A 27,620-nucleotide genomic window follows, 5' to 3' on the forward strand; every position below is an offset into this window, starting at 1 on the left:
AAAAGCGAAGGCAAATTGGAAGCTGCCGCTGAGGGGGGAAGAGGGAGGGATGTTTCTTTCTCGGCGTAGGTTGACACCAGGCAACAGTGAGAAAGCAGAAAAAAAGGCCGAGCGAGCGAGAGAACGGACGGACTGGTTCCTCGAGCAGACTGGCGCAGCGCGCGGATCGAGGGACATTGCGCAATGTTACGTGGGAACTGTAGTCACTGGCCGAGCAGCGGTGAAGAACAGGTGCACTGCAACTTCCTCCAGCGCTGCGGAGAGACGGCGAGAGAGAGTCACAGGGTTAGTGGACATTAACATGGCCACTTAAAAATCTAGTGAGCTGAGAGTCTGATGAAATAACAATAAACAATAAATTAAAAAGTAACATGGTCCAAAAATTCAAAAAAGGGCTTCTAATTTCCAAATATTTAGCGTACAAAATCGGTTTCCAAACGGATGAAGAAATATTAATGCTATTGTGATTATACTGTTATTATTGGTCAATGGTCATTATTATTATTATTTATTATTATTATTGGTGTTGTTGTCATCATCATCTGAAATACTACCAAGGGGTTTCCTTTGGTGGCAGCTTTAATTCCGAGATTAGGCCTATTAATAAATGTATTCATATTTCATCCGGCATTACACTATTGAAGTTACGAGAGCAATGGGACCATTCTAAAATCTTATTTATTATGTATTTATTTATTCAATTACATGAATTTTGGTTAAATTATATATTCATACAGAAATTGTGCTGTCGTTATGGCGATAACATTTTGTCCACAAACTGCAATTTCTTTCTTTGGTGAATGAATGGGAACTTTTTAAATGGATCAGTTGATAAGTAATTACACTAAATAAAAACAAAGTTAGCAGTATGCAATTGTATAAAATGTCAAGAAAAGAAAACTACTCTATGTTCAGTTCATAAGCAATTAACTGAAAGGGATAGTTCACCCAAAAATTTAAATTTTGTCATTAATTAGCCTACTCTCCCTCAAGTTGTTCCAAACCTGAATGAGTTTTTTTTCTTTTCTATTGTTGAACACAAAATAAGATATTTTGAAGAACGTTTGTATCCAGACAGTTGATGGAACCCAAAATTATACTATTGAAGTCAATGGGTGCTGTCAACTGTCTGGATACCAACGTTCTTTAAAATATCTTCGTTTGTGTTCAGCAGAAGAAAGAAACTCATACAGGTTTGGAACAACATGAGGTGGGTGAGTAAATGATGACAACATTTTCCCTTTTTGGGTGAACCATCCCTTGAAGGCTAGAGATTCCCGTGCTTACACTCCATACAGGTAGGCCATAGTTTGTGTGTGAGATCGTCAACAGGTAAACGTTTGCAATGCTAAGTACTGCATGTGCAATGGTCCACAGATGCGCTAAGTTCACTCAGGACCTTGTGAACACAGTCACGTGTTTGTCATATTTGGCTGCTGAACGCACCCGCCCATAATCATCCACGCTCCCACACTCATGCGTCCCAGTAAACTAATTGGCGTTACTAATACATTTCAAAACAAACCACTGTCCTACTGGTACTGGAATCTTGACATAATAACATTATAATTTAATGCAAATAATGGCCTCATTAAGCTGATGTGGCAAATGAGTCCAGGCATGTGATGTGTTGGTGTTTTCCATGCCTTCACCCAACAATCTATTCCTTGTTCTGTACAAGAGTTATCCAGGACTATTATCATTCACAACAGATCACATCAATATAATATGAAATAAAATGAAATGTTTTGCTTCCAAGTTTTCATTTCACTGAACTTTTCATTAATTTATGGTTCTGTCACTAAAAACACAAGTGTAATTTAGTTTTAGATTTTATTAAGCATTTAGTCAGTATACTAATGTTTCAGTTTAGAACAAAAGATACATTTCACCAAACAATCCCCACAATCCTCAAACTGTTTTTACACCAAAAAAAAGTGTGCTTCACGTATAGTTCCAACTATTAGCATAACTGCTGTTAGTTCTCTGCTCCAGTATGATAATCAACAAGCCTTTTTGATCCCAAATTTTTTTTTGGAGATGACAGTCCCTTGAATACGGCTGTGCCATCAGCAAAGCACGGCTGATGTTTGAAATGATATTTACTGGAGTTCTCTCCATCTGTTCAGACTGAAGTCAAAGATGTGAGGCCTCGCTTCTGTGCAACTAAGAGAAATGTTCAGAAGAGCGATAGAGGACTAGTAAAAGTCATTTTATTTTACTATTGCTATTAGAGTTATAGTTTTATCAATGAGTAATTGTTACATGCATCTTTTACAGTAGTTATAATTTATTGACATTGATATAATGATTTAAATTTGGCATATAATTACATTACAGCTCCCTCCAGATAAAGAAGGGGTTTTTGCCATACAACAGTTCTATGAAAACACAAAAGCAGAATTTGTAAGAGGTTTTTCATGTGTTTGTGTATTCTTATGCTAGAAAATTCAATGTATGCTTAACAAGAAAAAGTGCATAAACAAAATAAAACTATTTTCTGTAATCCTGTGTATATATACAGGCTATAATGCTGGTAGAACCACTGAATACACATTTGACAGTTTATTAATCAGGTACTTCTGCATTCCCACCTCTTGAGGTCACTGTGGAATCCATGTTTGTGGATGGCTAAAGGATTCACTCAACTTGCACCAACATAACGTTTCTTATGCATTCTTACATGCACAAGATTATACATACTTCACACATTAAGAGTATATGATATTATAAGTAAAATTAGGAATATAAATAAGTTACTTGCTCATCCAAATTATGAGGAATTTCATGTGGACGTGAGCTATTAGACAGACATAAGCAGATGTTTATACAGCACTCTGACCTTTTTGATAGGATTAAACATGCAACAAAGCCTATGAACAATGTACAGCTACAAACGCAAATGCAAGCATTGAGTAAAGTCACCTCTCACAGCAGTTAAATTATGCATGGGACACAGTAATGTCATCTTAGCCGTGAACCCTGCATTAAATTTAACATAGAAGACAATGAAGCAATGAATGATAGACATCTTTACAATGTCGCACACTTACAAAAGTCCTAGATCACATAATTTTCACAACTCACAACTTTTAAAACTCCTAGTTTTGTCACCTGAAAGACATTTCATCAGCTGAACTGTCAGTATGTTTAAACATCTACAATCCATTGAACAGACTGTATATTCTATCCTTCACAGCCTCGTTTTAATTCCTGTCAACAAATCAAATATGGCCCTGACTAAGGTTTATACTGCTGGTTTTCTATCCTGACCTTAAACAAATTTATTGTCTTTGACATGTAGACGGCAAAAGTCTGGCTTCTGGTACTTAACATCTGGACTGGAGCACTTTCTCTGTTTCAAAGTACTTTATTGGGATGATTGTTTATATATATAATATTGCAAAGCATCAACACATTGGCTACACAAACACTGATGCCATGCTAAAATAAATATTAACAATATATTTAACAAAATATTTTTAGTTTAACATTCCTAAATTTTAGTATTGTTTTTACATTACATTTTACATTTACTATAATATAACATCATCTTTAATCTTTAAACAATAATCATTTTATAACACTGTTAAAGAAATCTTTAGCGAATTTCAAAATGAATCTATTTTTCATACTGTACATTATAATGTTGGGATGCCTAAATTTGTGTCACTTAAAAGAACTGCATTTAGTTTTTTAATCTTTTATTTTTATTTAGACTTTTTATATTCAAAATTTTATGGAATTTATTCATTTTTACATGTTTATAGAATTATACTTCATTAGTCCATGTGTTTGTAGCCATATGTGTGTGTCTATGATTGAATAGTGTTTTACATCAAATAGGCTACTATATCAAGAAGAGTTTATATTACATGCCGTCACCCAACAATCAATTCCTTGTTCTGCACAAGAGTTATCCAGGACTATTATCATTCACAACATGTCACATCAATATAATATGAAATAAAATGAAATGTTTTGCTTCCAAGTTTTCATTTGACTGAACTTTTTCAAAGTATTTTGTTGTTACAGCACTGTAAAAAGTTGTTACAGAACTGTAAATAAACCATGCGTAACTGAAAAAAATTAAGTTATGTGAACTTGACAATTCCACATAACTTATTTTTTTTTAAATTACGCTTGAAGTTTATTTACTTGATAATTTTAAGGCAACGGGTTTCCTCACTTTTTTAAGTTAAGTCAACTGATAACTTTTTACAGTTGCTGTGCATTTAGAGGGAGTTTTTCTCACACAGTTACTAATTTATTTTCTTATGTATCCATGTTAATAGCAGATGTTCGAGAGAGGTATGATGATAAAGAGCTGGACAGCAACAGCATTATTTGATCCATACCTACTCAGTACTACTCACAACAACATAGGTGTCCAACCTATACTGGCAGAAGGTGGGATGGTGATATGTATGATAAAACCAGAGAAAGTGCCCAACTATCAACTGAGGACATCTTTGATGACCTTCATCAAACTCAATCAAGAGAGGCCAACTTTAAAATAACTGCATGGGGGCCTTACTGTATCACAGTAAACTAAGCTCTTAGCACCAGATTCAGAGAAACAAGTATGTACAAAATCAGAAAAGACCCAATGTGGATGCAAGAAACCCGCTGAATCAACACAGCAACCAATAGCAGTAAGCATAATACAGGCAAGAACAGCATATATTATCTGAGGCAGTACAGAAACTATAAGAAAATGTTTCTTAAAAATCGAGGTTTGGAAAGAGCAGAGTATAAATATACACACATACAAATATAAATCTATATGAAATCTGCAGTGCTGACACAATGAAACATCAGCAGGGCAATGTCACCCTTACTTCACACCCAGCAACAGAGAGACAGGCTCCCAGGAGAGAGGACGAGCTGGAGAGAAGCGGACATATCATCAGATGGGCGATCACACAGTCTCGGGAGAACAGTAGGATTGTTTATCTGGATCTCAGTCTATTTCCTCCTCTCTTGGGACACTGCAGCAGCACGTCACCCAGTGCACACAGCAGCCTCACAATTATTATACCTCATAATAATTAGCATTTCATGAAGCACCCAGCCATATGGAGAAATCTGACTTTAACTGGTGAAGGCATGCTGATAAATGTAGGTTAATGCTGGGTGATAAATAACACAGCTGGAAAAAGGATTAAATGGGCAAAATTTATTATAATTTATAATGTATTTTTTATAACAGTCATTCGGGTCGGATATGCATTTCCATTTAAAACAACACTTTTTAAGCAACATGACACAAGGAAGGAAAGAAGTTTATAAATATACAAAAAAATGTTTTAAGGACAAGCAATATAGTGTACTCATACATCCAATAATGATGTTGTATAAAGAGGGTTTTTTATATTAATGATTGTATTATTTATTTAATAAAAACTTTATATCATATAAGCTTTGAAGTAAGAAAATTAGCAAATGACCAATTTTATCCTCATAAATTGCAAAAACATTCTGTATTAGTATATCCATATCAGCAATATTGACATTCATAGTGGTATCACCAATCCCTTGTAAAATATATGAAAACGAAAGCAATCATAATTCAGTATGTAAATAATTGTAAGAAAAAATACCAATCGCAAACTAGTATATGCAAATATGACAATGACGTCATGACAGCATTTTGAATTCTGAACATTTTGTGAGTCAGTTAACGATATTCCAAACATACAAACAAAATGTCTTAAGTATTAAGTTTACAACAACACTTTAGCGTGCCTAAGACAAACAATGTCTTTAAAACACTATTTGAATGTTGACGCTTCAGGCTAAATCAGAAAAATTGCATTAAAATTATTATTTTTTTTTTAATGCATTTTTATTAGCTCTGTGGCATCGATACATTAATGTCCTCCTAAAAATGTAAAAGTTTAGCAGATTACACATTTAAAATGTACAGTCTTTCTCTTAAAAAAGCAGACCAAAAATCTGATGACTCATCTTGAACTAAACCGATATCTGTCCAATCAAATGCAGGTAGCAAATCATGTTCATGGTTGTGTCATATAAGTCTTACTGGCTATTAAAAAAAAAAAAAAAATTATGAATTAAAAAGAAAAAGAAAACATGGTGAGATGAACCCTTCGATATGTCCTGGCCTAACTTCACATTTACATTTCTGCATTAGCGAATCGCTTATATCCAAAGTCATTCACATTACAGCAAAGATATCTTTCAATCAGTTTTAATAGGAAACAAGTCAAAACTGCACTTGTTAAGATAATTTATGTAACCTCTTCACAGCGTATGGTTAAGTCTAGTGAACATATCCTAAAAATCACTTCCTACAGATCAGAGGATATGGTGACATTTTGAACAGAAGCTAAAAACAATAACATTTCAAGTAAATAATTCATGACCTACCTGTCTCACTTGCAGACCTCTTATTAGGCAAGAGAACAGCTGTTCTTTCCCTCAGCACACCCAAAGCCTCTGGAGGTGCTGCATCTGTTTGGGGGGAGGGCACATCCTCTAGGGTTCAGGCGTCAGGGGAAACTGCTGTGTGTTTAACTTGTTTATCCACAGATGGTGGAGATCAGGCCAAAAAAAAGAGGAAGCTTTAGTTTAATTTCACAATGCTTCTTCTGTCTGTCAAGCAATTACATGAATTACATACACAAGTTGTGATTGTAATGCTCTTTGAATGGATCATTTGTGAAACCAGTGTTCCAAATATTACTGTAGGTCCAGGATATTAATGTGTTGTGTTATGATTTCAAGGTCTAATACACATTCACATCTGCTTGCCTAATCAACACTGCCTATAATTGAATCTGGAGCAGTGTGGGGTGCGATGTGCCATTGGTACTCCAGCACTTCCAGCAACCCTGAACAACTCGTTGAAATTCAAATGTTCAGTATAGTTGACTACATTGTTATATTATAATGGTGACACCTTACTGTAAGGCTTCGTTTGTCAACATTAGCTGATCCATTAGTTAACATGAGCAATATGTTTGTACAGTATTTATCAATCTTTGTTAATAAAAATACAATTGTTCATTGTTCTTGTTATTCAACTTTCATTTTTAAAAATGTATTAATAGATGTAGAAATGAACAATTAAAAAGATTAATAAATGCTGTCAAAGTATTGTTGTTATTTCATGTTAACTAATGTAGTTATGTAATAATAAATAATGATTGCAACTGAAACCTCACAGTGTTAACATTATAGTTTATTGTATGTGCTGCACATTCCTGCTGATATTGCGAGTGATATATTCATTTTATTCAACAGTTAAATAAATAAGTTGATACTGAGTTACTTACATTTAGTTTTGCAAGTTACTTTATGTAATGACTCAGCTTTTTTTTTTAACAAATCGATTAAGTAAATGATTCAGTGACTCACTTTTTTTTTTGGTCCTTAATAGGAATTAGCACTTTTGAACAAATCGGTTGAATGAACGATTCAATTCTTGTCACCACCTACTGGTGTAACAATGTAACCTGCAGAAGAAGTCACTGCAAATAAACCATAATAATAATAATAATATATATATAGCTGCAATTCTAAAAAACAGCATACACAGTCGTCTTAAAACCCGCATCATGACATGTTGCCCTCCAGACAGAGACCTGGTTTGGACTAAGCACTACTCCTCTCTCCTTTTCCAGTCTTTCCTCAGGCCTGTATACAGGGGGATGTTTTCCTGGGATAGGTGGAACACAGATGCGCGGCAGTCCTTGCATTGCTGGGAGAGGAGATGGCTGACTACCTTTTGGCTTGGAGGCACCATTAACCAATTTGCTATCCAGATGTCCATCAGTGAGCAGTGGCCAGCTTTGTGCCAGTCTGAGCAGTCCAGACACATACATCTGGGCAAGACCATTCTATTCACAGTCTCAGTCTCAACCCCCACACACAATCTGTTATTTTTCGTCTGTAAATCCAAAAGCATGCCTGAGTATGACTGAGGGACTTTTTTTGTGCATGTGTTGCCTATAGTGTGAAGTGTGTTTTTTATTTTAATTTAGTTGCTTTAGAAGTGTAGCAATCTACATAGAATGGAGAATCTTTGTAGCATTTTTTTTCTAAAAAGAACATCTTTCCCAACCATTATACTGTGTATGTTTTCATATAACTGTTTTAGTTCCGTTCCTCGATTCTGATTGGCTGAGCAGCATTCCAGGAGCGCTCAAGGGGCGGTTACAATGCATTTTCCGCTTCATTCAAACAAATGCAGGGTCGTCCAAGGCTATCTCAATCGTAAAATCCTTCCAGTGCCAAGGACATTGCAACAAAAAAGAAAATCCACCGCAAAAAACAGGAAGCATTGATAATACGTCACATTTGCTATTGCCGCTTTGCTGTTGTTGATAACCTTTTATAGCGCGAGTATGCGGTCATGGTGCCAGAAATGGAGTCATCAATGTGTAGTGAGCCAGGGTTCTTACCAGTGCCCGAATTCGTCACGATATACAGGTTAACTATGTAGGGAGCCAACTTTCTTCATGACGGGAATCACAGAATCATTCACTCAACCAATTTGTTCCAAAAAAGTGACCGCATTTATGTCACGGTTCATCGATCCGTGTGTTCATTTTGTGTATCTGTTGATTGTTGTGGGTGTGGGGTCTGAGTGTGTAGTGCTTGTTTGTTGCTTAGTAACCAGCTGATCACTTAATCAGCCCGCAGCTAGTTACTTCTGTTGTTAGCTGCCTATATCTAGCGGGAGTGATTATTGCTTGGTGTCGGTTTGTCACTCTTGTTTGTGCTCTCTTACCCAGTTCCGGTGCCCAGTTTCCTTACAGAGTTATTTCCTGGATCTCGTCTGTGTTTCCAGACTTCTGGAGATCGTTTGGAGTTCTCTTCATCCAGTTCCAGTTTGGCATACGCGCTGGATTTATTCATATCACTCATCCTCTCCTGTGAATTTGTATCCTGGTCACCCGCCTGCTATACGTGGTGTTTTGAGTATAATCACTGTTTCAACCTGTCTTCAATAAACTGCTTGCTTGCATTTGGATCTACGACTCTCAATTTATTCAGTCATTGAATCATTTATTTACCGATTTGTTAAAAAAACTGTGATTCATTCAGGAACATAACCTCACTACTTTGTATAGCTCAGAGACATGCAGTGGTTTATTTAGCAGTGGCTTTGTTTGGAACTATTTTCATTGCCGGAGCGAAAAATTTACACTATTGTGTTTGTAAAGCAATTAAGTCACTTAATATCAAATTCTTGTTTACTGAGCTAAGGCTTTTAGCTTCTTTAAATACAACAATTGATTATACATAGATTTACCCTGTTAATTGGTTTACTATAAATAGATTTGCAGATGAAATAAATCACATCAACAGAAGCAAAGATGAACAATTTTCATATTGTCATTCAGTCCCACCGTCCGCCTGATTGATGATACCTGTACGAACAGTGTGTGTATGTCCCACAACCACAACCTCTGCCAGTGCGAACATTTGCCTTGTGGCACCAATTCCCAGGAATGCCTAACCTGTGCCAGCTGTTGGAGACAAGCTACCTGTGCCAACGGTGGCGGGAGCTGCCCACCACATCATCTGTTCCAGCGTTTCCATCTGTAGCATTTGTACGGATCCTCCTCTCTCTGCATCTGGACCCTCTAAAGAAAGCTTTCCAATAGTGCTGGCCTTGACTATGACTGCCAACCAGGCCAGATGTTCGAGCTGTAAGCCCCGGGCTAAATCAATGTAGCTCTCCGCTCATTATTCCGGGCCTGATGAATTGCAAGTGGCTGATTTTTTTTCAGCATACACTACAACAAACCATCCATCACAGAGAGCGAGATGTGAAGAGATGCAGTGGTGAGGCTGTCTAAGGAGGGGCTTGCAGATGTGTCTTTCAAGACATTTGGCAGATTATGGGATAGCTTTTTGAAAAGATAGCCTCTTTAAACAGTCAAATAGACCACAAAACAGTTGACATGGATGTCTATTTTTTACTTGAATAAAAAAGATGTACTGTATGCATTATGCTAGTTATCTAGGAAGCCACCTGAGCTGAACCGGATCAGTTTCATAATCAAATGATTCAGAATTGTGAAATGAATCAAATGATTCCCAAAAAATATCCGACTTAAAAACATTTAAAAAACAACAACGATTTGTTCCATAATCAGACATTGTTATTTCTCTCATACACCTACCAAGGAAACATAGCCTACTGTTAAACGTATTATGTTTTAAACATAAAAGCTCATTTGTAGCATTCATTTTGTCGATCAGCCCTATACGCACACTACGTAAGTTGCGTAGGGCCCCGCAAATTACTCAAGGCCCCGCCTCCCCCTCATGGCAAAGCGCGTCAATCAAAGTTTACAACATCGATGAGAAAATTAAGCGGAACTATCCTTCTGGTCACAAAAAGAGAGGGAAAAAAAAAAAAAAAAAAAAAAAAAAAAAAAAAAACACACACACACACACACACACAGACAGTGAGAGTGAATTGCGGGAACAGCAATCAGGTAGACTTGTGTTCTCTCCTCTCCAAGTTTGATGTCAGCAAAGAACAGTAAAGTTAAGTTGATGTGGGCAGTGCATATTTTGGTCTTTCTGTGCCTTGCTTGCTAATGCCGGCCACTTCCAGGGCTGTATTCTGTGACTTTGTGCCTGACAAAAAAAGTGAGAGTGAAATACATTACGTTTGATAAAACGACCAGAGGCAACGGTGTTTGTTTATAAACTGCAACTCGGAAAAGGTAACCGCGTCGCGCGTTAACATGCTTTCATATGCGCGTGCACGAAATGAAACGCGCACTTTCCAGCAAAACATCTGTGGGGACCAGTACAATATGGGCGTGATGGCACCCCTCATTATAGACGCACATACTTTTAAAACAAGACAATGATTATCTAGTCTCCAAGTCAGTTTAGTTACAACTCTGCAATAAAGCAATGTATTGACATTGACTATTGATTTATAGGCTACTGCATTTAAAATGTTGATTAGCTGGACATACAGGTCAATATGGATGCACACCCCTCAGTAAATAATAACCATCAAGTATCAAGTATTGCTTTTATCATTTAAAACACAGTGACATGCTATGGCAAGCCAATTATAGCTTTTATTCATTCACATGATGCATTTTTGATATCAATAATTAAATTTGTACTATTTAAAATGTAAATTCTTGATATTAAGAATGTACTTTTTCTAGTAAGAAATGTTTGTCAATTTGTGAACATATGCAGATAGAGTACAAAGGAGAGGAAACAGTCAATGACTTTATAACATCAGATTGATCAGAGATGCATCCAACTATTTCTGATATCAGGAATAAAATTTTCATTAGTATTAGTTAAAGGAGGGAGGATTGTAGTGGGAGCACTGGGGTGTCAGGTGTGACTGTGTGGCGTTGGCAAATGGTTTACATGGCTCATGGGTCAGGTAGGAGGGCCCCTTAACAGAATTTTGCTTAGGGCCCCAGGGAGGTCATGGTCAGCGCTAGGTGTCAAACCAAAGTCCCTTTACTTATATGATTTTGTGTGTATAAATAACAACCATAAGAATACTTGGCCAAAATAATTAATCTATTTTGTGTTAGACTGTGTTTTTAGGTGTTTCAAAATTTGATCTGATTTGACTTTGATTTATCCTTGGTTTTAGGCACTCATGTTGTTGTTGTAAAGAGCAGCTGTCACAAAAGTTTAACCCTTCCATAATGTCTAAAATATGATATGAATACATTATGAAAAATATAACCCAGTTTAAAAGTTACATTTTTATTATTTAAAGGGGGAATCATGGTAAGTGATAAATATTTCTTTAGACTGAGTTCCCTTAATCATGGCTAATCAATATGAAAACATATATTCATACTGCACACGTATAATTAGTACAATGAGCAAATACACACACACACACACACACACACCCTTTTATGACATGCTCTGTAGATGCAGAGACATAAACAAATATGTTTGACTGAAGATCTGGTGAGACACTTGTTCATTATTAACATTTTAAATGCTTTACACTCTACAGCTTACGCACTGGTGACTAGTTATGCATTTATCATTAAAATTGAAAAACCACTAAGTATTCTGTGGTGCATTAAAGAGTTAAAGATCTTACAGAAACTCTGATGGTAATTTGCTAATTTTTCTCTGTGAAAAATGCATTGCATTACAGTTGGCTGAGTTATGGAACATTTGCCACAATCACAATGCTAAAAAAATAATGAAATATTTTGTTATATTGTGACAAAGCATAACAACCTGTGATTAACTTCCTGTGTGAAAATGCACTTGATAACTCACCAAGATTCAGCTGAAGAATCTTTGCAGAGAAGATTCTCAGCATCCTGGGAGGTTCCATGCGATTATCCCTGTGCCTTGAAGGTGAGCCAAAACAAACATTCTTCAAGATGTGAAGAAAAGAAAAGAGGGGAAGCTATGTCATCCAGTTGTTGTTATGCAAATACAGTCTGCGCTTCCAGATGTGTATTTTTCAGCCCCTTGTCCCCTGTGAAGGCGTGTTGGGCCCTCAGGGAATGTAAAAACCAATAATCGCTAAACTTAGTTGAGTCCAGCTGTTCCCAGTTGTGCTCATCCTGAGGAAGAACTTAGCACAGTGAGTAAAACAAATTTAATATGGCAAACAGTCCATGCAAGAGAGATAGAAATAACATCACCATTTAAAGATTTGCTATAACATCAAACAAATACTCACTGACATTGAATCACTGTATCAAGTATACTTGTATTACTTGTAATAAAATTAAAAGAGTCTTCAGTTTCATTTTGCAGAGTACATTGCCTTTAATATGGTCTATGCAGAATCATGAAGAACTTCAAGTTCCATTAACAATTGTTTAAGTACCATTAAACAATAAATATTTAACGATAAAGTCAGTAATAACAAAGAAATTCAAATTCCACTGCCAAATTCGGAGAGAATTTTGCTAAATACATTTTGAACAACGACAACCAGTGTTGGCTAAGTTACTCTAAAAAAGTAATTGGATCGTCACACCCACAGACTGTTGGCTGAATGTCTGTCTGATACATATGGCTCACAAATTTGGAATCACTTCAGGAGTTTCGAAGTCATCATCTGATTGGATGAATTCTACAGGATTTCCCGGAGAGGATGTACAATATAGTTCTCTCTCATACAGATATGACCTTGACATATGGCTTGGCTGCCAGTCTGAGAGCCTTGGCTGTGAGGCGGTGAGGTTGGATGGCACACTATGGTACCCTAGCATGCATCTGGAAAAGTAGAATGTGCAGGGGGTGTGGCATGGATGTTGTGTGTGGCACCTAGGGGTGTTTAGGGCACCGCTGGCATCATGACTATTTATCAAGCCCAGATGTCACACCCAAGTAACAGCTGCACTGGCTGGGGGCAGTGAGAGACTGCCTTCCTCATCCAGCAGACCTGCCAGAGGCCACCACATCCAACACAGTGCACAGCAGAGAGTCTTCAGAAGAGCCACTGCTTAACAAAATAAACTCATTTAAAGCTCTGTTAGAAAAATGATTGAGTCAGTTGATATGTGCAGACATGGCTCTGTCATACACAGGAAACTGGCTCACATAAAAAACCTGGAGTAGTACTTTACTCTCAGTTTGACCTATGTTTTAAATCAATATTCATGTTCACACCTGGGCTGTCTATCCTGCCAAAAAACGCAGGTCTTAAGCATTGGTTTACTTATTGACCAACAGCAGTCAGCTTATAGCAAAAAATAAAAAATAAATACTTGTAAGAATCAAATCAAAAAAGTTAGGTATCAAAAAGCATGAAAAAGGGGAAATATAAATCAATCAATCAATACAAAAAACAAGATTTTTTTTTGAAAAATAGTTATGCAATTGCAGATGATCTGAAGGTGGTGTTGACAGAAGGAAAAGCCAGAAGATTATAAGCAAAATTTTATTAAAGCCAAAATTATATTTAGCATTCCATTCATGCTTGGGATTAAGCATCCCATTCTTATCCCATTGGGATTTAGCAACCCATTCATTCATTCATAGCCTGCCTTGTCTTGTCTTTAACGTGGTGTACATATAATCATTTGAAGCGTATTGTATGTTTTATACACAGCGAAAATAGCCTGTATTTGACCGAAATTCAAGCAAGCTGACTATCTATAGTGTGGTGAATGTTTGGTTGTCAATGAATGGGATGCTAATATAATTTCAGCTTTAATAAGATTTTCTCAATAAATAGGCAAGAATAAACCTGGTCTCCTCCATGATTCCTTTTCTTTCTGACAACAAAGCACTTGAATGCAATGAGCTCCTAAACTGAGTAAATTTCTGATAGCATGTGAAGGCAGCATTAGTTCCTGTGTGCCTTGGTTGCTCTTCTGTGTGCTTATTTGTTTCCATAACAACCTATTGTGTTCACCTGTGTCTTGTTTAGCTCCATGTTTGGTCTATTTAAACCCTCAGTTCAGTTCTTTGTCTGGAGTCTGTAATGTTTAATGTTGGTTGTGTTAGTTCTCCTGCGGTTTTCGTCTATGCCTACAGTGCCTGTTTGTATTGTTTTTGTTTTTTATTTGTCTAATAAAGACTGACTGCTGCACATAGATTTTCCACTTTCCTTTATTGGAACCAACCCATGACAACTTTGTTATTCACTATGGCATATACACTGGAATTTATCTTGGCCACATTTGAAATCTGCTCAGTGTGCATATACAGTTATAAATACAATTATATAGCCTATCACATACAATATAGCCTTCACTTCACAATATACAATCCACTATTTAAAATTAATTTATTGCTATTTTCCCATCACTATAGGACTCTATCATAACGTTTCTCTTCTAGATGCTTTAATTTAAATTTTTGTGCATTGTAGCTGATGAAAATACTGTATGTAAAGGAGAATTAGGAGCATTGACCTCAAGGTTAGTGGTCCTCTACTGCCTAGTTTATTTTACATAAAGATGTTGAGTTTATGCCAGAGGTTAAGTCACTTGACCTGATTGATCCTGAGATTCAAAGGGCCTTTCTTTTATATTTTTTCCTAAGAAATAATTGTTCTTCCCCACAGACTCTCAAAGATGCCCCGGGATAAGGGCTAAGACTGACCATTGATCGTTCTTTCACAGGATTAACATCTGAGAACATAATAAATGTTTTACCATACATATAAACACATATGTCCCATATGGCTCCACCTGATCATGGGAAGGTATATGGGGATTTCATTAGCAATCCTCTTTTCTCACATACACAGATACACATTCACCCCTTTCCAGACGGGCAGCACAGACGTACATCCCCTCCCCCGTCCTGAGGTATAAGACCTCCGACAGCACTTTTACCTCACCTAATCGCTCCCCCTTCCCAAGCCCACTCAGTCCCACCTCACACTGACCATTCCCAATGGACGAGAGGGCACTTTGCCAGCTGAACCCTGAGAAGGTTTTAGGACGACAGAGAAGCTCAGGAGATTTGTCCACAGCCACTTTCATGTGTGTCCACGTCAGTGGTCGCTGGAGCCCCTCATACGTGGGCCTGGATGGAGTGAGAGGCAGCTGTAGGCAGAGAGGACACATGAGATCAGGCAGAGCAGCTGTAGCCACAGTCAAAGGTGTGCAGGACAGCTTTATTTGTTTCAGATGGGGAAACATACGGCCAGAAATGTCCATTCTGGTTCACCTAACAGCATTCAAGTGGCTAATGTGGTCCCAGATTGATGGATGACAAGAAAAGCAGGATACACCTACATTAAAGTGTTGACCTACAAACGGTTATCTATCTATCTATCTATCTATCTATCTATCTATCTATCTATCTATCTATCTATCTATCTATCTATCTATCTATCTATCTATCTATCTATCTATCTATACATTAAAGTGTTGACCTACAAACGGTTCTCTATCTATCTATCTATCTATCTATCTATCTATCTATCTATCTATCTATCTATCTATCTATCTATCTATCTATCTATCTATCTATCTATCTATCTATCTATCAGAATGTGAAATAATAATACTTCAAGAATTAAATATGACAAAAGAGTAAAGGAATGTTTATGAGCATTTTCAGGCATGCTGACACCGTGACACGAAATGTTTATTATCATTAAATATCAGCTTTTCTCTGTAACTTCACAAGTTTCTCACGTAGTTTCTTGGTGTAACAGACTTTTTCAAGCAAACCCATGTGTATGCAGTGTCCCAAGTGTTGTGTGGAAACTATGGTCTCCCTCTGTAAGCGTGGACAGCTGATGGAGGGATGGGGAGGGGGTGACTGCCAGGCATGCTTTCCTGTGGGTTTAAACAGGCCTTTCCCCACCTGTGTCATAGCACAGGACTGTGGCCATACCTCTGCTGTACCTCGGTCCGCCATCTGGAACAGTCACCGTGGGCAGGGGGCTGAACTGAGGCCACAGCCTAGGGCCGACGACTCACAAAACAGCTTTAGCACTTTGTCCAGTGGGATCAAGAAATAGTCCATTTCAGCGATGCCCAGGTGATACCTGGCCAAACACTGAGGACCACAGCAGCTGTGGTTAACATGTTATGCTTTGAAAAGTGCAGAGTTCTGATGTGAGAATTACCCTGGGTCCTTATGTATTTAATGAAGAGAAAAGGAAATGAGACGGAAAACCTAAATGTAAGATTTTTTTTGGCAGTTTTTTTTATTCGCTTTGGCACTATTTTCACAAGTAAGGTGCACATTTTCAAATCTCTTAGTGCTAATATCACAACAAATCATCAAAAGTGCACTTTTCAATATTGTTAGTAGGCTACAATAGCCTACATAAAATCACAAAGTATCGTTTTCACAACACAAAATAAGTGTTTCACCTACATAATGTATCATTCACAGTAGGCCTAACTGCCTTTCATAAAGCTCTCACTATATCAAACTTTTGACTTCTTGTTCAGTTTAATACATTTGTCTATTATTTAATCCAACTGATCTGAATGGTTAATTAATTAATCATTAAGTACACCTATATATTTCTATAGATATTGATTCTATAGAGAGTTTATATAGAACTTGTTTGCAATTTCCGATATGTATAACCAAATTTAATAAAAAAAAATTACATAACCACCACTATGTTCAAAGTGTGTGCACACACATGTGTGTTTGTGTGTGTGTGTGTGTGTGTGTGTGTGTGTGTGTGTGTGAGAGAGAGAGAGAGACAGAGAAAGTTGCAATTTGTGAACATATGCAGATAGAATACAAAGGAGAGGAAACAGTCAATGACTTTATAACATCAGATTGATCAGAGATGCATCAGAAGGGAGACAGATGGCATCAAACACAGCATTTTACATTACAGTATGTATGCCATGTGATACTTTAAACAGATTACCATGGTTAGAGACTGCCACATTATGGTAATTCACCCTTCAACTGTAAAGATTAACTACAGAATATTCAGTCATATACACTGTAAAAAATAAATAGTTGAGAAAACATAAAAATATAAGGCAACTTGATGCAGTAAGACTTTTGCGTTGTCTCAACAATTATTTTTTAGTTCTTCTCAGTAATAATACTTTGTTTAGCCAACGTAAATTTGTTCGTTCATGCAATTTTGATTGTCGTATTTTGTGAATAAATATATTCTTGTCACAGCAACTGAAACAACTATTACTGTTGTTGAGATAATTCATTTTTTTCTGTTTCCTGGATGTGAAAAGTTGAATTGGTAAAATAAAGTGTCAGCACACTATCCTTTTTATAGTGATTTTACATTACAAATGACAAACATGGACTTATTCCTTTATCAGTTTATTGCATTTGTAAACATGCACATTGTAACAATTGCATTAAGATTGTAGTGAAATGTTATAGAAATCTTAAAGGGATTATTAAGAAATTAAAAAATTCTGTCAACATTTACTCTCTCATGTTGTTCAAAACCTGTATGTGTTTCTTTCCTCTGTTGAACACAAATGAAGATATTTTAAAGAATGCTGGTAACCAGACAGTTGACGGCACCCATTGACTTCCATAGTAGGAAAAAAAAATACGGATGGAAGTCAAAGGATACTGTCAACTATCTAGTTACCAACATTATTTAAAATATCTTAATTTGCGTTCAGCAGAGGAAAGAAACTCATACAGGTTTGAAACAACATGAGGGTGAGTAAATGACTATAATGTAAACTATAATGTAGACGGGAATAATGGAAAAACCTATAATGGAAATACTTCTCCAAATTTGCTTAAAATGCCCTTAAAAAAAATCATAGGCAAACAAGTCAGTCAATGCCAGATCTATAAACATTACATCGCAGCATAAATTATTAATTTTAGACTTAACAGTTTTAATATTTGAAGGATTGTCAATAAGAGAGTGCAGTGTGTTTCATTGTAAAAGAGCTTGACATTCTGTTTTATCTAGAATTAAGAACAGCAACAAAGAAAGGAGTATCCTTGGAGTAAAACTGTCCATTTTAAAAATGGTAAAAAACTTGTTTGTAACCAATAAAATGCTTGGAAACTTAGTCAACAGGCACAAATTATGCCTCACCAACATCCATTTGTTTAAGGTGCATCCACACTCAAGATTTGGTATTGTTTGTCTTTGTTGGAGACAAGATATGCCACCAGTGTTCAATTGTCAATTAAAGCAGTTTGTTTTTCAGAGAAAGCACACGTTGGGTGCATCCAGACCCAAGCTCCATGAACAAATTTTGAATGGCATCAAAAGTGTACTTGAGGTTTTTCGGATAGGACAAGTTTAGAGCAAAGAGAAGGCCAAATAGGTATGCCAGAGCAGTAGAGGGATGCGGGACATCTTCCAGTACAACAGCAATGTTCTGGATCATTGGTGATGTTGTTTGGGTGTTGTCTTCCATCACAAAGAGAATGCCAACAGAGACTCCTTTTGTTCCATCCTCAGTTTCCTGTGACACAAACACAAAAAATATATTTTAGTTTAAAATTCAAGTTGTTAGTTTTATAAAAAAAGAAAAAAGCAAGTGGTATTTTAATGTTTTAAGAGTATGAACACGCTATTTCCAAATCTGGAAATGGTTTAAACTAGGGGTGTCCAATCCTGCTCTATGGGTCACTGTGCTGCTGAGTTTAGCTTTAACTCCAATTAAACATATCTGAACCAGATAATCAAGATTACTAAGAAACCTCCAGGTAGGTTGGAGCTACACTCTGCAGGACATTGGCCCTACAGGAGCAGGTTTGGACATCCCTGCTTTAAAGGTCCCATGACATGCTATTTTTTGTAGGCTTTAATATAGGCCTTAGTGGTCCCTAGTACTGTATCTGAAATCTCTTTTCAAAAATTCAGTCTCAGTGCAGAATTATAGCCACTATAAGCCAGTCCCAGAATGAGCTTCCTTCAGACAGGCCGTTTCGGTGTCTGTAGCTTTAAATACTAATAAGGAGGAGAAAGGCGGCGCAAGGTGGAGGGTGGGTGTGGCCTTGACCATCTGCGGCAACGGTAGACCATGCATGTTTACATTGGATATATTGCAATGGCACGGAGACACGCAGTCGTTCAAGCATTTCAGTTTGACCCAGAATCTGATCCGGATGGAGAAGCAACGGATGAAGAAGTTGCAACTCAGCGGCTCCAGCAGGACATTTCCGAATGGTTAGTTTAAAATATTATGTCTGGATACGGTACTTTATTCGGATGGTTTACAGTTATTATCATGTAGCTAACGCTAACCTACTGTTGCCTTTTCATGAGAGATCTGTAACATCTGTCATTTATCTTATTACAATTACATCATCAAGCTCTGCGATCTTGCAATGCGGATATCGCGCGCGCCATATAACCAACAGGAAAACCGTTATCCAAATAACAAAGAAGTGTACAACACTCGCGTTACAGTGTGTGTATTCACACACATAAACTGCATAGCTGCATAGCTAATGTGACAGCCACATTCTACGTGTAACAGTCTAGGCAACCATAAACAGTAAAGCAACACACTTATATATCATTAGTTGACTTACTGTTCCGAGGTGTGTAGCTGAGCCAAAGAGAGTGATCCAGACTTTAGTTTCAGACGTTCAGCAAGCCCAGCTCTGTATTGACCCTTTCGTGTTCATTTGTACATCCAATTATTGAGCAATTGTTATGCTTCGCTCGCTCAAAAGCCATGATATCTCTCGTGGACAAACTAAAATCGCGCGCGCGTGTTCCTACTTCCTTCCTAGCTCATTTTCTCATGGGCGAGAAATATTCTCTGGGCGGGCAAAGCAGAGACAGGGGAGGTAACATTCCTCCTTATAACGTCACAAGGAGGAGATTCAAGATCAGCGCGATTGAGCTTCCATTTTCTCAAAGGCAGAGAAAGATAGCAAAAGCTCGATTTACACCGATTGAAATTTCTAGAAACTTGGGGACCATATACAGGCTAGGGGAACTCATATTAGGGATGTCCCGATCCGATCACGTGATCGGAAATCGGGCCCGATCACGTGTTTTCAGACTCGATCGGAATCGGACGTTACCTCCCGATCAGGACTCGGATATGTATATATATTCTCATTATTTTTTAACACATCTATAGTTATGCGGTGGCACAGAGTTACGCCGGTTTCACACTGCACGCGTTAGCAGAGCGTAAGCAGCGCAGGAGCAGTGCATATGGTGAGCAGGAGCAGGACACGCGCGTTTTGCTTTCACACTGGCAGCGTTTGTCACGCGCGGCTGAACCGCGGGTTGTGTACAGACAGAGTCTTGGATAAGTTGGCATGGCTTTTTTTCGTTTTCAAATACATTTAAGAGAAAAGACTTGTCAAGAAGCTTATTTTATTAATAATTTCATTTATATAACTTTTGGTTCATCTTTGTTTTTATTGTTATGGCAACAAGTTTGTTTTTGGACATTTGTTTTCTTTTTAAATTGCTGTTGGTCATTTGATTGACTGTTTAAAACACAATAGATATCATCAATGCACTTTTTGGATAAAACTGCGGTGTATTTTGGCCATGATTAATGTATTGTCACTTTAATTCAGCAAAAGCGGCGCAGCAAAAATAGACTCGGCGCCGAAACGATCGCGGCACTGCTGCTCTGCTCTGCTACGCACTGCCGCGCCGCCTCTGCGTGCGGTGTGAATGCTCTAATCTGCTAACATGGTTGGCGAAAAAAATACAGGTTGCATGCTCTGCTAACAGTGCAGTGTGAAACCGGCGTAAGAGTTAGGACTGCAGTTCCTAGAAGCACATTACTGGCTTTGCAAACACTGTGGCACTTTTATTTTTTATTTGTTTACATGCCTGCCGGGTATTTTAAGTTGAGGTGCTATTTGTTTATAATAGACTTTTTTAATATAGACTTTTTTTATATTTACTGTTGCACTAAAGTCCAAAAGTTAAGAATTTATTTATTACTTGATTGTTCACACTTGTTTGTTAACAGAGTTGTTGAATGTTAAAATAAGGTGAATTAAATAAAAAATAAGGAACATCCTGGATCTGTTTTTTTGCTCTTCTTTATTCTTTTTTTATGTGTTATAGAAGTATCGGATCGGGACTCGGTATCGGCAGATACTCAAAATCAAATGACTCGGACTCGGACTCGAGGGCGAAAAAACCTGATCGGGACATCCCTAACTCATATTAATGTTAAAAAACCTCAGAAAGTGAAAATTTCATGTCATGGGACCTTTAAATGTTTAATTTACCCAAAAATGAAAATATCATCATCATTTACTCACCCTCATGTCGATCCAAACCCGTAAGACTTATGTTCATCTTCAAAACAGATATGAAGATATTTTAAATGAAATCAGAGCTTTCTTTTCCTCCATTGACAGCCTACGCCACTACCACTTTCAAGCCCCAGAAAGGTAGTAAAGACATCATTAAAGTAACCCATGTGACTCCAGTGCTTTAACCTCAATTTGAAAAGCGATGCGAGTGCTCTGTGTGTAAAAAACTAAAATGACATCTGTGGCAAGGGGGCGTGGTTCAGCGGAGTCTGCATTTGGAGAACGAGTCAGGAACGAGCGGTGAGTAAGTGGGTCAAGTACAAAATGAGTAACACCGGTTTCCGATTGCAGTAATTGGTGTGGAAAGACAGAATAAAAGTACACTGTTTTATTGGAGATGAGAGAGATCACGGCGAACTCACGTGTGTGTCTGTCTATCAGCTGGACCTGGAAAATACATAAAGCTGTGATCTCACTCTCGTCTCTGACAACCAGTGTGCTTTTAAACACCATACCATTTTATACCTTGACACAGGAGTCTTTATCCACAAAATATAAATCTCCAATGCACGTTCATAAGATAACCATGTCGCATGTGTGTTATGTTGACGTGAGTGCAGACATTCTCATCTGGAACCGCTGCAGATGCAAGCTTCGTTTATTAAATTCTACATTGATGTTTCTAAAATTTGTGCTTCCAGGATGGGTGAGAACACTACTCTTGCGTCAACACAACACGCATAAGTCATGGTGCTCTCTTGAACGTGGTTTGCCAGATATATTTTTTGTGAATAAAGACATTTTTATGTATTTATTTTTTACATAAAGCATTAGCGTAACTTCACAAAATTGACGTTAAACCACTGTAGTCACATGGACTACTTCAATGTTTTTACTACCTTTCTGGGCCTTGAAAGTGGTAGTTGCGTAGCTGTCAATAGAGGGACAGACATCTCTCAGATTTTATTACAAATATCTTCATTTGTGTTTTGAAGATCAACAAAAGTCTTGCATGTTTGGAATGACTTGACAGTGAGTAATTCATGACAGAACTTGCATTTATGGGTGAACTAACCATTTAGCCTTTAAAGTCTTTGATACATACTTTACACTTCTTGAACAGCTCGGTTGGGTTCTCACGAAGAAACACAGGAAGGCCTTCCAAAGCAGCAGTCCTCCTGTGATTCACTATGTCTGTCGTCTTGATAAACATACAAAAGAAACAACCGAATAGCCAAAGTATGAAAACTGTATTTATCATCAACCAAAGTAATATAGATCAAACCATCAAAACACTGAAATTAAACTTACCCTTTCATCAAGTCTTTCTAGGAGTGCATCCATGTCCTGCCCGAAAGCTCCTTTTCTCTCTCTGTAAAGTTTCAGGAGCTTAGGTGTGTACATGTCAATGGCTGTCATGAAGACTCCCAGAAGGTCTTTGTGATTCGGAAAAATTCCTCACAAATCTGTTCATAAACAATTTAATTGTATTAACGAAACTGTTTAAAAAACACCTATTAAGAAAGCAAAAAATAAAAGATGATACAATTACCTGTTCTTGATAAAAGAGTGCAGGCCACCTCTACAATCATTGGTTGCTCTTGGACCACTTCTTTTCTCCTGAGGGAAAATTTTAGTTCTATGTTTTCACTTATGGCTGCTATGTTGGCTACCATACATTGTGTATGTGAGGCTTACACATTTACACATTAAACATTTACACATTACACGTTATGTCTCACCGGTTAAATGTTTCCTGTATCTCTCCGCGGTCTTCTTCACAAACACGCAGAACAGATACACAATCAGCGCCACCTTGAAACAAACAAAAAAAGAATATCAACTTACAAACAAAGGACTTTAATACTCGTATGGTAAACAGACATATTACTCGCTAATTTCAGTTTAGTTTATCTTGGCTATTGTATTGAAACATTATCATGTGTACAATTATTTATTCATTTAACGTTATTTGGCAAGCATTATTGTGTAATAGAAGCGGGATAATATACTGAATTTGCGCTGGGGTCCTGATCACTCAGTTGAAAAGATTAAAATAAATGATCGAATTTACGATAATCTGCGTCTAGAGAACTTTAATGAGCTAATCTTTCTGTGAACAGTGACACAAACATGTTAGGCCACAAGCCCTAAGGTTAAGTTACATAAAAAAAATTGTTGATGGCAAATGTGCATCCATGATATGTGTTTTAATGTATAATTATAATTACAACCAACATATGAGTGAAGACTTAACGTAGTTAAAATTATATTAAGGGCACAGGTGGCATTAAGTTTATTACGTACTGTTACTTTAAGACAGAATGTGCGGATCCAATTTCACCAAATCTGCACATCCAATATTCTCACAACGTTCTGTAAAGACATAAGTGACCGCGTTTAAGTGATTGCTCTCCAAAAACGGACATATAGACATAATATTGTGTGTATTTGTCCATTCACGCGAAAGAGAGCTCAATTCAGAACTCGCGCGCTGTGCACGCTTTAAGTGCACGGCTGCAGCTTGTGTGCTCGCAGAAAAGCGTAACGTCGAATATAGCTCTCTTTTGCATAATCACTCTTATTTAGATCTATCCATATGTCTGCTCTTCTCTTTCTCCCAGACGTTTTTAATTTTTTTAACGTTTTATGAGATATGCATCAAGCGCATGCCAATGCCCTGCCCACAAGCCTAACGTTACCACAAACGCAGGACAAATTCTGACTCGATGTCTTCCCAAATCGTCCATATCTAACATTTTCGTCATAGTTTTTCCATTCAAAACTATTTTTTTTATGTAGTTATCGTCTCGTTTTCGTCTGTGGAAAAAATGTCGTTGACGAAAATTATTCGTCGACGAAATCAACACTGAATAACACACTGTCAGCTCGGAAATATACGATTCTATGCATGCATGCATGAAATTCAAAGTAATATTAATACTCACCTACAGCCTTAGGGCAATATTTAGATCCTCGAAGAGTCAGTCGATGAGAGAACTCCAACATGCCACCGATAAAATGAGGAACTAAAGCACAAAATGGAGAAGGGAAACCCCGTGCATTTGGCGCGATGTTCTTGCTCATAACGCATGCGCAAACTAGATCTTAGCATTGCCGTTCAACATAAAAAAGTTTATCCAGAAAACTTTGTTTAACATGTAGCCGTGACATTTTGGAGAATTTTGTTGGATTAACATGTAATTTTATGTAGATTCACAGTTATTCACAATTCCTAATATATGTGACTCAAAAAGCACAGTATGCTGGACAAATGGTAATTTTATTTTTATTTTATTTTTTATTTATACAGTGAGAACATTTACTGTATTGCCAGCAAACTCTGTTCTAGCACAAAACCTCATAGCATAACACACAAGATAGATACTATTACAAACAAGTGTGATCAGTTTGGATTTTTGTACTAAGAGTTTTGAAAATGTACACCTTACTTGTGAAAATAGTACACTGTAAAAAAAAATTACATCCCCAAGTCAAAAATTTCAAGTGACCGATAACATCTAAATTTTTCAATTAGTCTGACGTATTATTTTTCATTGAGCCAATGTTAACAGACTATTGCAACAAGAATTTCACTTGGGCCAATTGAAAAATTTAGATGTTATCGGTCACTTGAAATTTTTGATTTGGGAGGGTTAGAAATTTTTTACAGTGTACCAAAGCGATCATGCATAAGCTATTTGACAGATATTTACATGATTTCCTCTCACTTTATCCTTGAGGGCAGTACTAAATAATAATAATACAAATACATTGATATTGATATTGATATTGATATCCCCAGTACTGGGGATTACTAAGTACCTTTAAAATCTTGTATTGTCATTTAGTGTTATGAATTGTCACTTTATTTACTCTAAGCTATTTTTTACAAATATATAAGGAGAATAAGTAAATAAATAAATAAATAAATTAGATTAGAAACTTGTCCTCATAGCAACAAATTATTTCAATCTTCACAGTTTATGTGTTGCAGTTCCAACTCTGACCACAAGGCCGTAGTGGGAAGTGTTTTTTGGAAAAGGGTCCAGACACATGCAACTGTATGTATCAGATTTTAGCTCTACTTGTTTCAGCACAATAATAAAAGGCAGTTTATAGTTCTTGAATAGTTATTGAAATAACTATTATGATTTTCCTTGGTATCAGATTTATGGCTCACCCTGTTCACAAAAAATAGCATAAAATACAAAAACATAAGTATTACTTGGTGTGTCAATACAATTCATAGTCAACAGTATCTTTTTTTTATGCATTAAAATCTTAGCATTAGAACTTAGATATCATTTTAATTTAGACTGATTTCCTAATAAATCATTCATTACGTTTCCTTGCACATGGACCTCTGATTAAGATCCATATTCAGATCAGTGTTATTTTAGTATTATTTCTAGCCTATTTCTAGCCTATAACTATTATATTATTTGTCATGTAACATTTTGGATTTTCAGTTTTTATTTTAAATTTCAGTTTAGGTTTTAGCAATTTTATTACTAAAACTTTTGTAATTAGTTTTATCTAATATTTATATTTAGCTTTACATCTATATTTATATCTAGGCCTATTCTACTTTTAGTAAACTTATTTTATTTCAGTTAGCTGCCAAGGCAACATTTATAATTTTATTTTTCATTTGACTCAGCTTTATTTCAATAAACGAAACGATTTTTATTAGTTTTAGTTTCCTTAACAATAACATCGCTAACATATCTGCACAAGTTCAGTATAGAGCTCATTAATTAAATAGGCTATTTAACATATTTGAGCATATCTAGAAATGTATATTCAGAAATGCCCTGATAATTATTTTATTATCTGATTGCTTGCATTAATTCCCACGACTTTTCCCAGATAAATTCCTGTTTTCCCCCCTGACTGTGGGAATCTTGTTAATTCCAAAAGAATTCCCCTCCACGCAGAGCGCTACAGAAGAGGCGCATCTTCTGTAAACACAGCGGCTCTCGCGAGATTTCCTCGCGCCGCGCATCACACGCAGGAGCGTCTATGGAGCAGTAAGAGCGGGCGGGAGACGGACCAACCGAACCTGGCGCGGACTGTAGCAGGAGACACGGGGTGAGAGAGGGTAACCTGCCTGTGTCGTCGTTGTGGTGTGTCTGAGCGCGGTTCCCGGGGTAAGGAACTACCGCAGTCTGTCCATCATACAACCCCTCCTTTCGAGACAACACTCTAGTAGTGACCACTTGAGTCTGTGCTCTCTCTGTAGGCGTGCTTCTCCGATTATCCCATCCATCCATGCTCCATTCGAGCCTTTAAGGAGGACGCGCACGTACTCAGGGAGGGGAGGGAAGCCCACTGGTCTCCCTACAGACTCCAGCGCCAGGTAAAAAACCCGCTATGACTGTAATACGAATGTTAAATGCCACATTTGACGGAGCGCGTGGCTGCCTGTGACGCAGCGTCGGTTCATTACAGCCTGGGAACATTCAGTTCATAAAAACAGTTGATGCTGCGGTGTGGAGGCTGTGAAGCAGGGGAATGAGCTCTGCTTATGGCCTAGCGTGTTTTACGCATAATTCCCAATTTTATCTAACGAGACATTCCCACATTCCATTGGCAAATTAATTTTAGTAACTGAAAAAGACTCGGCATAACAGAATCTCTGTATAACGTTAAGTCATGATTGACGAGCACTGTTATTCTTTTTAGCCAGCTTATTCATTGCTTTTGAGGTAACAGATTCGCAACTGACAGATCAAGACACTGACATTTGGCCAGAAGGTTGTAGCTGAGGTCGTGGGTATTACACGAACTTCCACGAAGTGGAAATCCAATTTCCCTCATTGGCTTTAATGTTGATGTTTGTAGGCTAGATGTCACGCCCTCTTGTTTACATTACATTGGCACCTCCCTCAGACTCGAGCATATCTGTGAAGGACCATCTGAATGTGGGATTAATTGTGCTGCTGCTTAACATTACTGATTATTCCAAACACATT

General features: G+C 37.2%; 1 protein-coding gene and 2 long non-coding RNA genes across 3 annotated transcripts in view; 2 read left to right on the forward strand and 1 right to left on the reverse strand.

The window, feature by feature from the left end:
• Positions 1–146: 146 nt before the first annotated feature.
• LOC311069406 lies at positions 147–8,995 on the forward strand. Its single transcript, XR_014603518.1, has 2 exons — positions 147–285; positions 7,650–8,995. It is a non-coding gene; the product is annotated as an uncharacterized lncRNA (long non-coding RNA).
• A 13,993-nt stretch (positions 8,996–22,988) lies between these two features.
• LOC311069898 lies at positions 22,989–23,420 on the reverse strand. Its single transcript, XR_014603572.1, has 3 exons — positions 23,385–23,420; positions 23,195–23,262; positions 22,989–23,108 (listed from the first exon to the last, which is right to left on the reverse strand). It is a non-coding gene; the product is annotated as an uncharacterized lncRNA (long non-coding RNA).
• Positions 23,421–26,634: 3,214 nt separating this feature from the next.
• akt3a (v-akt murine thymoma viral oncogene homolog 3a) overlaps positions 26,635–27,620 on the forward strand; it is a 91,793-nt gene continuing 90,807 nt past the window's right edge. Inside the window, exons 1-2 of the mRNA XM_084093870.1 lie at positions 26,635–26,795; positions 26,888–27,004. The gene's annotated coding sequence lies outside the window, so the exon portion shown is untranslated. The remainder of the gene's footprint in view (positions 26,796–26,887; positions 27,005–27,620) is intronic.

The sequence above is a fragment of the Abramis brama genome (genome assembly GCF_963993115.1).
Source record: "Abramis brama genome assembly, chromosome: 19".
NCBI classification, from domain to species: Eukaryota; Metazoa; Chordata; class Actinopteri; order Cypriniformes; family Leuciscidae; genus Abramis; species Abramis brama.